We start from the raw sequence: 12,130 nt of genomic DNA, 5'->3' as shown, positions 1-12,130 counted from the left end.
TACCGGCAGGGCCCGGCTGTAAAGCTGCCGGCCTTGAGTGGGGCGGGGTAGACTCAGTGCTAACAAAACCATGTCAGCAAAGGCTGTTTGCATTCTTGTGAGAGCGCAGCGATCCGTGCCTGCCTAGGCGCTCTCCGAGCAGCACAAAGGCTTCCGGGGGAGGGCGAGGGGAGGAGGCGGAGGAGGCGGAGGAGAGCCGGAGAGCTCTCGTGTTTCAGGGCCGGCGTCCCTCGGGAGCAGAGAGCCGAGTGCAGCTTCAATCAAGCGCTGGCGGCTCCTGCGGGAGGCAGCAGGAAACCTGATCTCACCGCGCGGAGCCTGGGGCTGCTGCACAGGGGCGGGCGGCTGCACCTCCTGTTCGGCACCCAGGGGCTGTTGCACCACCTGCACCCCACCAAGTGGCTGCTGCACCCCCTCCGCCACCCCTGGGGCCTGCTGTGCACCCCCTCCGCCACCCCTGGGGCCTGCTGTGCACCCCCTCCGCCACCCCTGCGGCCTGCTGTGCACCCCCTCCACCAACCCTGGGGCCTGCTGTGCACCCCCTGCACCACACCTAGGGACTGCTGCACCCCTCCACGCCTGCAAGGCACGCTTTTCGCCCAGGCTGTTACAGCTCCTCTACATGGGCCACCCTCTTTTGTATGGTCTCCTCCGAACCCAGGGAGCTGCGCTTCAGTTGATGCAGCAGCGGCAACTGACTGCGATCAGAGGTGAAACGCCCTTCTTGGTGGCACGGTGGTATGCCCCGGCCCGTGTAATGCACCCACTGCACAGAGCACGAGCTCACTGTTGGACGGGTCTGCAGGGAGCAGGGCACCATCTCACAACACGGAAGGGGTCAAGGGCCAGCCCGACCGGATCGGTGCTGGGAAAGGAAGGTAGAATGCCTCGAAGAGCGCGGTGCTTCCCAGAATGGAACTGCTGCTAGGTGCACCTAACCTGCGCGTGCTGTATCGCAAAGCCCACTGGTGTATCCTCAATCTCCGGGACATCGTACCAGGGTGGGGTTCGCACACCCCGTCCGACCTCACACCTGCTCTCTCGGTCGTGCCAGGGCTCGGAAACTAATCATTATCAATGCCCAGGGCCGGCGTCAGGAAACCCAGCTACTGCCAAGGACACGCAAGGCCCACTGGGAGCGGAATGTCTCCCTGGGGCTGCCCACGGGCCCAATCCGTCCATTCATCGAGCCTGGCAGCCTGCCAGTGTCGACGCATACCAGCCCCTGGGGCTCACTGCGGGAGCAGGCTACCTCTGCGTTACATAGGGACGCCGGCCTGACACCTCCCCCGACACCTACAGAAGGCACTCCGACCCGGGCCAACCCTGGATGCGCATAGAGGCAGGTGTGCAATCCGGGGCACGGGAACTTAGTTTGGGTACTCGGATATACGGCACCGCTCCTCGCCAACAAAAAGGAGGGGGCGCACGGGGGGGGGGGGGGGTAGGGCCGGAAGGCAAGTCTATTAACCGCACGGCCGATCCAAATATGCGCAGGCCGCCGCCCGCGCAACCAAGCCTCTGCCCCGACATGTGAAAGGAATAGAGAAGCCACTGCGCATTTCACGTCACTACTGCCTAGGTGCATTTAATTGCAAAAACATCCATGGATAGCGATACGCGCCTGTGAACTATAGGGAATCACTGAGGCGCGTGACGTCTCAGCCAGATCTGCTATCTTTATTTCACAACATTCACAGACACACAAACGTGTGAATTGCAACCCCGGAAGCACGCAGCTTCATGAATGGCGCATTTACCGGATTCAGGACGAGGGGGCCGTTTCTGGGCCAGGGGAGAACGCCGAAGCTGCACTCGGAGTTAAGGTGGGGGTGCATGGGGTCCGGGAGGGTTAACAGTAACACCCCCTGCACTCGAATCAATGCGATGCGGTGTGATTAGACCCTGCCAAAACAGCCCCTACCAACTTCCACGCTGTTGGGAGACGGTTTAAGAGCTGACATTTCCGGGCGCCTGGGCGATATCAGATGTCACCCAAACAGGCCCAGCGTGAGAAACACCCAGAGGGGGGAACAAAACCCACAAGAGCGTCATTGGTGCTGCGCAGACAACCTTTGAGTGCACTGGGCGGCTGCCTACTTCTGCCCACGCCGCATACGTGCCCGGAGAGTGCACTTAAACGTTCCTGGTGTGTGTGTGTGTGTGTGTATGTAATATTCACCAAATTTGGGTTTACCTGGTACCTTACTCTGGAAATTCAACAGGATGGAAAGGCGCGGTTATCCTTTCTCCACCACTGGCGTGTACCGATTATACCTATATGCTCACAGTGAAAGCGTGTGTGGCCATCTGCAAATTACAGACAGGAGATGTCCAGAAATACAGCCACTGATAGGGTGCCCTCACCTGGCATAAGGCTCTACAAGCCGTAGGCAGCGTGCAGGGGTACCACAGACACAGCTGAAGTACACAAGCGGTGGGCACGGCAGGATTTGACAGGACAAGAGAAAATGACAAACAGGGACGCAGAGAAGCATAAGGCTGCATGCCATGGCACGGAGAAAACAGAGGGGCGAGGGACATGCAACAAACACTTCGATATTGAGACAGCAGCAAGTGTGAAAAGGTGAAGGGGGGTGATGAAGACAGCAGCCGTGGTATTAAGAAACCTCGACATTCGGGCTCACCAAAAATAAACGTCGCGCCTATGTAAAAAAAAAAATAATACTTACAAATGTAGCACTGGACAGGGGGGAATTAAGTACTATATACAATTAGTCTCTAGCTTGACCGAGTACAGCCGAAGCGTCTCAGCCTGCTGCCGGGAGAAAAATGGCTCCACAAAAATATACAAGTGAAAAAACAAAGTGGTACAACGTGAGGGCCGAGATTTGCCTCGTCGTCTGTACATATACCTGCAACTGAACTCTGTCCCAGTGAATATACCGGAGGCACGGGCCTCTCACAGGGTCAGAGACCGAAAAAACAAAGTGTCCCCTGGGGCAAAGCTTAACCTGAGCCAGCGGCACCGGGCGGGCTGTACTCTGAGACAGGTACCGTGTACTGTGGAAAGGGCGTCGAGTCTCGGTGGGTACCCTTCCCTGCACCTGTGCCATGATCTCCTAAAGCCCCCCCCCCCCCCCCGACCGTGCTTCCTGCCAGCATCCCCTCCCAGTGCCGCCCAATCCATTCAAAGCAAGCCCCCTATTAGCATGTGAAGGCCGCGCCAGGCCCGGGTCAGCGTGAATGGGGCATTGTCTGTGGGCGCAGGAGAGCGCCGAGGCCCACGGGCCTTAATGGGATTAAGGCGCGAGGAGGCCGCCAACGGAGCTGGAATTATAACCCCGCTGGGTGGTGAGGAGGGGCTGAGCGTTGTCTGCAGCATCCAGGGCTCCGTGATGCACTTAAGAAAGAGAGGCAGAGGGGGGGGGGGGGGCAGCCACCGCCTGCAGGACTGTAACACCGCCAGGCTCCAGTGGCGGTCATTAATTCATCCCTGCGCCGCCTGTTCCTTAGCTGTAGACAAGCTCCACAGGCTGAGCAGAGGAGAAAGACAGAACCGGGCCGCGCACAAGCTGCAGACACCAGAAGCAGGAGAGGAAGACTAGGAGCACCACCATCAACAAAGAGTGGAGGGAGGGGGGGGGGGGGGGAAGACATACACCATCAACAAAGAGTACGGGGGAGACATACACCATCAACAAAGAGTACGGGGGAGCAGGGGAAGGAGAGACCTACGGAGCCCAGATGGATAACACCAACAACAAACACCACAAGCAGGGGAGGAGGGACCCACGGAGTCCAGATGGATAACACCAGCACCAAACACCACAAACAGGGAGAAAGAACCTGGCTTAGCAGTTCGGGCTGGACTGTTCCCAGGAGGCACAGGGTCAAGACTGATTTGCTGGGTTCAAACTGGAATGGCATGGTGAGCAAAAAAACGATGGATTTAGGCCCAGATCTCTCTACTGGGGTGAATGTATGACATTGTTCTGCATTCTGTCCATCAACTGTTGTTTTTGCAGCGGGCAGTTAATGTGCCACAAAGCCGCAGGAATAATGGAGCCGGCACTAAACAAATACTCAAAAAGTGATATGTAAATATCTTTGCAGAGTTCACAAATAGATCCGGCCGGGGAGAAGTCATTGTGGCCACGTACCTGTAAAAACAGACAGCAGTCACCATGGACTCAACCCTCACTCCCGAGAGGAGGCCTGGTTCACACGGGGCCTCTGCTCCCAATATCTGGGATTAGACCACTGGCAAGACCATAACAGGCCTGAGGACAAAGACTGCTAGCCCCGGAACCAGTCCAGAGTGAGTGTGTGCGTGTGTAAGCCACCTGGGCTCGTGTGTGTGTGTGGGCGCAGAGAGTTCGGTAGCCGTACTGTTGATTCTATCGATGTACATGTCAGCCTGCTGAAAGATGCCTTCCTCTCAAGGCCCGCGGACGCGCGCGCGCACGCCCCTCGGAGGTTCGCGAAATATACCACGCTCTCGTTGCACACAGCAGTAGTAAAACCTCGAGACGCGACGGTCTGCAAAAGGGACCCCAGAGTGACAGCATGCAACAGGGGCCACTGGCTGTCACATCCGATGACGGCACGTTAAAACATGGTCTCCCCTTGGTCGGGGTAGCTTCGTCAACATTTTAGTCCGTTAGCACGAAGGGGGTTTTCACCATGGGGGTGGTCTGCTTTCTCTAGGAAGTGCAATAGATGCGCGTGCATGTGGCCTTCAAACAAGAACGGGACATTTCTCAAGGAGAAGTATTGTAAACAGGTCGTCTGACTATACTTAAGGGAGCATGAGATCTACGCTGCGGCTGCACTAGCCAGACACCCGCCCTGCTCGCTCTGAGGCTTCCACCTCTGGAACTCACGGCCAGCCTGAAGGCACCTCGGGGTGGCTGGGATATAGGGCGGTTTAAGGGCATCATGCAGAATTGCACTAAATAAAGTGTCAAGGCCCATAGCAGCGGCCGCGGGGAGTGGGTTAATTGTCGAGCTGGGAATTCACGCTTTCCGTTGCCTGTACACCTCACCATTAGTCGTGATAGGGCCTTGCACGGACGGTATTTACCGGCGGCTCGAGCCAGGGCTGGGTCCCGTGATTTCTGAGGAGCACTTCTGGCCAAGTGAGGCCGAGTCCAGGATCAGTCCCAGGAGGGAAGTCCGCGCACTGCCCCCTCCCCCTCGTAGCACCTGGAGGGAGCATACGGTATTCACTTCTCATGCAGCTTCGCTGCCGACTTGCCAATCGCAGGTGGGGCTGAGCTCACAGTTCAAACACCCTGCGGTTTCCAAGTGTAAACACGGGATGGAGGGGGTTGGGTTAGAGGACCTTCCCATCCCGACAAACAAGGCTTCAGAGATATGGAAACAGTCGTTCCCACCCACCCCTCTCAGGGAGCTGCACAAGAGGCAAAACCAACTGCACCGCCCGGGGCTGTCAAAACAGACAAGTCCCCACCACACCACAGAGACATAAACAAGCCTCGCAAACTACCCAGGCACAGCGATACAGCTCACAAAAAGGGTCGCTCCGGCACCGCGGAGCACACAATGGGCACGGCCGGCACTACACGAGCACGGCTTCCGCCCGAGAGCAGTGGCGACGAGGCTGGAGCGCAGCCAGGAGCAGGGGCGTGCTGGAGAGGAGAGAGAGAGGGCGAGAGAGAGCGAGCCGGCTCAGACAAAGAGCAACGATGCAGCTCCATTACTCTCTCGCGCACAGTCCACCGGACAGATCCCATAACCCCGCTTGCGTTTTTATTCCAAACCAGGCTCTAGGCCAAGATCTTCCTGCCGGCACCCATTCGGGCTACAAGGTTGAAGTTCACACCAGGCAGGGTCAAAGGACCTCTGAATTTCTCAAGTTCGCTTTAAAGTGCCACAGATATATAAAGGGGTTATTTTTCTTACACTGTAGCCGTCCAAACAGAGTCGAACCAAGGCACTTTCACATATACCCCGCAACAAACACGGGGGCATATTATCAACAAACAGAGAATTCCCATAGAAGCCCATGCACTGGTGTCAACATGGGCTTCTATGGGAATTCTCCAGGGCATATTATCAAGCCCATTATCGCCGCTTTTTAATTTTAACGCAGTGCTTGATAATATGCCCCATGATCTTTCCGACCCGAGCTGCTCACGGTCTGGGGCGGCGCTTGGCAAAGACCTGGTGGGTTAGATAACACAATCAAAGCGCATAGAAACCTCACCGCGCAGCGTCAACTGTTAACACCCTTCCCAGAGGAACAATACTGGTCACTTGTTCACGTTTTCACATTCTGCAAAGGTCCAGGATGATTCTCAAATATAATTTTAAATGTACTCTCAAATAGTTTTGTTTTTTAAAAACACGGCCTTTCTGGGTTTGTTTATTGTAATGTGGGGAGCAGGGTCAAGACCGATTTGCATATGACTGGGCCCAAACTAGGGTGGCTTGCTTGGTGAGCAACAAAAAAAAAAATGATGGCTTAAACCCAGATCTGTGACTGTGGGTGAATATTTGATTTGTTCCCATCTGTTCTTTTCATTTTAATTATCCGCCAATGGGTACAGTGCATCTGTATTAAACATTTTAAAGCATTCTATTCTTACATGTTAAAGGGCAAACACAGGTTTTAGGGGATTTTCTCTCATAAGGGCAACCCTAGCAGTGGGTAAAAAAGGGCCAATGTTTCTTCGAGATGAAGGTAGTTCGAGCTTTGGCTGGTGGCGGTTAAGGCACAAAACACCCCCCCCCCCCCCAAAGTTTGTGGCTAATCACGCAGGGAGCTATTCTGTAAACAAAAAAGAATTGGCAAACAAGAGGTGGCCGGCCTCCTGCCCCGAGGCACGGCGCTGCGCTGCTGTATACAGGAAACAGGCAGCCGTGGAGGCGGCGCAGGCCAGCGAGGGAAGCACGGGCAGCGCGCTGGTGTCTAAGGTCCCCGGTGGAAGGAAGAGTGAGTGGGGAGGTAAACGGTGCGCAGGCTGCTCGCGCCGATGACACTCGCGAAACCTTCCTCCAGCCACTTACGCTCAATAAATCGTCACCATTTTACAGCACTACCACAGTTTTACTGCGACAGATAGTAACTCTTCTGTATGTACAGAGGTACACCTCTCCCCTACACACAGTAATACTGATTGATCAGAATGAACCAAGCGCACCTTGGGAAAAACAGCACATAGCGCTGCGTGACAACAGAAAAGCCCCCCGTCAGCGTGCACTGTGTGTCCCCCGTGTGTATCTATATGAAACCAGCACGTTACGGCGGAATTGCAGGAGGCTAGGAGGCGGGTTTTAGAGTCAATGTAGAGGGACCCGGACACCCCTAACCCCCCCCCCCCTTCAAGTGTCATGACCTCAGAGTACAGACACCCCCGTGACCTTCAGCCTTTTGCTTTGGAACTGGCTGGGAGCGGGGCTGCTACTGTCAGACGTCCGGGACACGGTCCTCCCCCAACAGCATCTACCCTGTGGGTGACACGGACTTAATTGTCGTACAGAACACCCCCCCCCCCCCCCAAGAAAAAAAAATCTAATAACCCAACTATTTAATGTGGCGGGGCTGTGCCTTAGGGAAAGTTTCACTCTCTAGCTAACTTCAAAGGGCCCCTCCAGAGTCCCTCCCACCCATCACCAGATGCGTCTTTGATCTCCCTCTGAGGCACAGCGACGCAGGCACGAACAAGGGGTGGGTGCCCCTCGGAGGCCCAGACATGACCAGCGTTCACCCACCCCAGACCAAAGCGGAGCCTGCGACTCCCCCCGCCCCCCAGGCTCGCGAGGCCCATAGCTGAAGCTGTCTGGCGTGTATTACCGGGCTTAGGGCTTCAGAGCAGAGGCGGCTCCGGCACAAGCACCGCAGAGAGGTGTCCGGGGGCGGAACTCTTCGTGATCGGAATGCTTATAAACATTTGGAGGACAGACCAGCAGGAGGTCGTGACACTGCAGAAGAGTATTAACAAATTCACGCGCCACCGTTTAAAGGCACTTTAATCATAACATACATCGATATGTATTGAGTTAAGACTGCTTTACCAACCCCCCCCCGCGCCATCAAATTCACCAACCTGTACAAAGTCAGATTAATGCCCCAGAGCGGTGCGCCGCTTACCGAAGCACAGCCGGATCCGGCCGGCACCCAAGCGGAACCGGCGAATCACCCTGACAGAGGCTGTTGGGGGTTCCTGCCCCTCCGCCCCCAGTCCAAGGTCGCGGTTTCAAAGGCAGACGTCACACGGTGCCACACGAACACCCGGGCACAGCGCATCCCTCCGGTACGACTTTCACACTCATCACTACAGTTACTTCCGCTCGTCGTCTGTTTACCAGAGCGACCCCCACATCATTGCACGCCGTCTCATTACTGCAAGCCCCCCCCCCCCTTCATTTCCCTAAGTCTCAATTATACATCGACCCCAACAACCCCGAGTTTAATTGACTTCCGGACACCCGAATGACGCCACCAACGGCAACTGGAATAGAGAGCCCCCCTCTCTATCCGACCTCCTTGCTCAAACAAAAGCCCCGAATGTACACACCCGCCGGCCTAGGCGCTAGGCTATGCCTGAAGCCGACCCCTACCCCCACACTAACACGCTTTTAAGTTATCGGTGTTCGCACCCTCTCCCGTGCATTCCTACCAGCCTCGCACCCTTCAAGACAAGCGACGCCATCGTCACTAAGGACAGATGTGCTCTACCATTGGTGCAGCGGGTGCAGTGGCACCGGGGCCCACTGCACCCAGATTATTGCTGTATTTTTACTACCTAAATATCGGATAAAGGGGGCATTTTCTTTGGCGGCACCAGGGCCCATAGAATTCTTGGTAGGTCCGAGCACTTACTTCCCTTTCTAGTCTGCAAATGAATAAAGCTACGCCAAGTCGGCTAACCGTGGCCGAAGGGACCCAGGGTCGGCATCAAAAAACATTTCTACGCCAGAGGTCCGAGAGGCAAAACACACTCCCTACCCACCCTTCCAGGGACAGTGGTACAAGGCATAGGGCGCATGCTACACAACAAGGTTAATACCACCCAGAGACCGCAGGCAGATGGACACGCACCCTGAAATGTACGGGGAGTGACCCTACCATCAACGACGCGCATGGCTCTCAGAGATACATACAGACGGTGCACCAGCAAACAGAGGTAAATACGGGCGAATACACCTCAGCTGTGACTATGACCGACAGAGATATGTGTTGCTTTACTCAGATATTAATATATCTCGTAGCACAGATGAACAGACTTAAGCAAACATCGAAGTACCCTTCGCTCAAAGATAACACACACACCCCGCAATAAATAACCGAATGATCTCACACACCCAGATATACACCTAAAAGTTGTTTGGGGGGGGGGGGGGCTGACATCAGCACACGAAGAATCCAACACAAATGTAAATAAACAGTGAACCTTTCCCCTCAGAGACCTTTCCCCTAAGACAGGACCAACAGCCACAAATGTAAATGTACACCGGCACACAGACTAAATATACCCGCAAAGCTATGTATACACCCACCCCCGATGTAAACATACAGCGCACACAGCAGATAAAGCGCCTCACAAACACGGGGATAGGTCACCCCACACACAAATGCACACAGCAGAAGGCGCCTCGGAGACAGACAACCCCGCTCCCACACGAGGCAGACAGGCAGGGCGTGCTCCGCGCCGGCAGCATGCGTGTTATAAAAAAATCTAATTATAACCATGAGAAGCCGAGGAGAGTGTCCCAGTACACGCACAAGCCCGGGCAGGGGCGTACATCGCACGCAGCGGCACTGACCTGCGGTGTCCCCGCTCCGGCCTCTGTTCTCGGCTCCCTCCTCCTCGGCGGGCCGGCTCCTCCCTCCTCACTCCCCGGCAGGTGTCCACGCCCGGCCGCTCACAGGGGGGAGGGCAGCTGCGTAGGCTGCGCCATGTCCGGCCGCCTGAGTGGCTCCGCGGAGCCCTGTGGAGTGGGGTTTAAGGATCCCGAGGGCAATGGACGTTCCAGAGACGGGGAGTCCAGTATATAGATCCGGGAGAGGCGCTGTGGTGTTCTGGAGGGGGCGGCGTGTCCCGGTTCTGCTTCGGTGTGTGGGGGTGCTCCTGGCCTGTTGCTGGGGGGGTCTGCCCCGGCACTCAAGGGGGCGTTCCCTAGAGCTCCTTCTTGGGGTCTCCCGTGGTCTGGTCTCGAGCTACTCTGGTGTTCTGGGGGGGGCTCTGGTCCTCGGGCTCCAACTGGGGTGCTATGGTCCTGGGCTGCTCTGGTGCTCGTCGGGGGCTGGGGTTGCTGCGCTCAGGTCCTCGGGCTGCGCTGCAGACTCGTCTTCTCTGTGCCGATCTCTGCCCGGCTCTGCGCTCCTGCCTCCCCAGCTCCCCGCCTCCCTCGCCCGGCTCCGCCCCTCGGTGTCTGTGGGAAGAAGCGGCGCCTCCGACTCGCAGGTTTGAGAGCGAGGGCGGGGGCTGGGGGAGGGCGGTGTGAATGGGAGGCCGCCGGGCCCTGTGCTGAGGATCGCGCGGCTGCGGCGCTTGTTCCTCTCAGGGGGGGGGGGGCTGGTGGCCTCAGGCCACCCAGCGCCTACACTCGAGGGCTCTTGTCACAACGAAGGGCCTGAAGCCGCCATTGGCACACACTCGAGCATGGTAGTGGAGCGAGGATGCAACGGGCTCTGGTGCAAGCAACGGAAAAAGATCAATTTGTCTTGCTTTTGGGATAGCAAAATTCAGAAATTATGAGTTCATTGTGCCTCTGAGATCTCTGGGGCCTGGTGCAACTGCACCTGCCGCACCAATCTCATTTATACCCCGCTCAAGCATTCTTTTCATTCACACTTGCTAAGGCACCCACTTCAATATTTATTTATGCGTTTTTGTATAGCGCAAACTTTACCCAAGGGTGTCAGAGCGCTTTACAATAGAACCAGTTACAGTAAATAAGGAATTCCGAGTGCATGAATTACATAAAGATACGAAACAGATCAACTTTAAACACATAAGAATAGTAGTAAGTACATATGTCTACTACAGTTACTAGTGGTTAGAGTTGCATATATACAAGTTGCAAATTCACTCAAGATTACATTTTAGGGAAAGTTGGAGCGATTATGGTTGGACAAAAATATATTACATATTTACACAGCATGATCTTGTTGCCATTGCTGGGGTTCTTGCTTTTCAGCCGGTCTGCAGGGTGTTGTTGCAGTGTTCTTGGGCCTGGAGGGATCTCCGAGCTGGTGATGGCTGTAGCGGAAGAAGGCCGGTGGTGAAGGGTGAAGGCTGCTGCGGTAATCTACAGGTATACGGCTGCTCTATGTTTACTCACACTCTAGGCTCACACCCCTCTCCCTAGAAACACCCTGTTACCGCACACTCCAGTGTCTGCAGGAGTGATGCTACGCTGGGCTAGTTAAAAGCACACCCTCACTCACTCTTGCCATAGTGTAAGTCTCTCTGCTCGCTCCTCATACTTCTGGGTCAACAGACTGCAGTAGGGGGGAGGGATACCTTTACATAACAAGCAAAAATGACAGTTGTCCCGCCCCCGGAAGTCCGTCATCATTGACCGGGACTTCAAGTCCCCTGGGGGTCGCTCCCCGGAACTGACGTCAATGTTCGTGTGGTGTCGCATGACTGTGTGGGGTCAAGTGTGTTGTGACACCACCCTGGTCACGTGCCTGGGCCATGACCCCTGTGTCTAGGGGTTTGAGAGGTAGAGGATTGATGGCGTCCTTGGTAGCCACACTGAAACCGGAGCCTCCCAATACGGGGCTGCCAGGCACCAACTCTGCCTCTTGTGCCTTGTTAAAAAAGCCACATTTGACCAGCCCCTTTGGGTTAGGCAGTCATAGGGGCTGGGGAGCTGGCTGTGTATTTCCCCTGTTCATCCCTGTGAGGAGGCAGACATTGGTCCTTGTAACCTGTCTGAAGATGTCCTGGGCTTGCCTTGTTACACGCAGAAATACTGCACACACCTCTAGTTTTTGCATACCCCAAACCCCTAGACACAGGGGCCATGGCCCAGCCACGTGACTAACACATGACCAGGGTGATGTCACAACACACAACCCCACATGGTCACGACACCACTCCTACACTGATGTCAGTTCCGGGGAGTGACCCCAGTGGGACTGGAAGACCCGGTCAATGATGTTACTTCTGGGGGCGGGACTACTGTC

At 55.7% G+C, this 12,130-nt stretch overlaps 1 protein-coding gene across 7 annotated transcripts in view; it reads right to left on the bottom strand.

Annotated features, from left to right (window-relative positions):
• BCOR (BCL6 corepressor) overlaps window positions 1-10,330 on the bottom strand; it is a 58,359-nt gene extending 48,029 nt beyond the window's left edge. For 3 of the 7 annotated variants that reach the window (XM_085622919.1, XM_085622928.1, XM_085622929.1), the window contains exon 1: window positions 9,757-10,328. The gene's annotated coding sequence lies outside the window, so the exon portion shown is untranslated. Of the gene's footprint in view, window positions 1-9,756 lie in introns of all 7 variants that reach the window. The other 4 variants (XM_085622923.1, XM_085622925.1, XM_085622922.1 and 1 more) reach the window with 3 other exon arrangements.
• Between the last annotated feature and the right edge of the window lie 1,800 nt (window positions 10,331-12,130).

Source organism: Triturus cristatus, chromosome 8, assembly GCF_964204655.1.
Source record: "Triturus cristatus chromosome 8, aTriCri1.1, whole genome shotgun sequence".
NCBI classification, from domain to species: Eukaryota; Metazoa; Chordata; class Amphibia; order Caudata; family Salamandridae; genus Triturus; species Triturus cristatus.
Note: the sequence above shows the minus strand (reverse complement) of the source record. Positions and strands in the feature narration are given on the sequence as shown.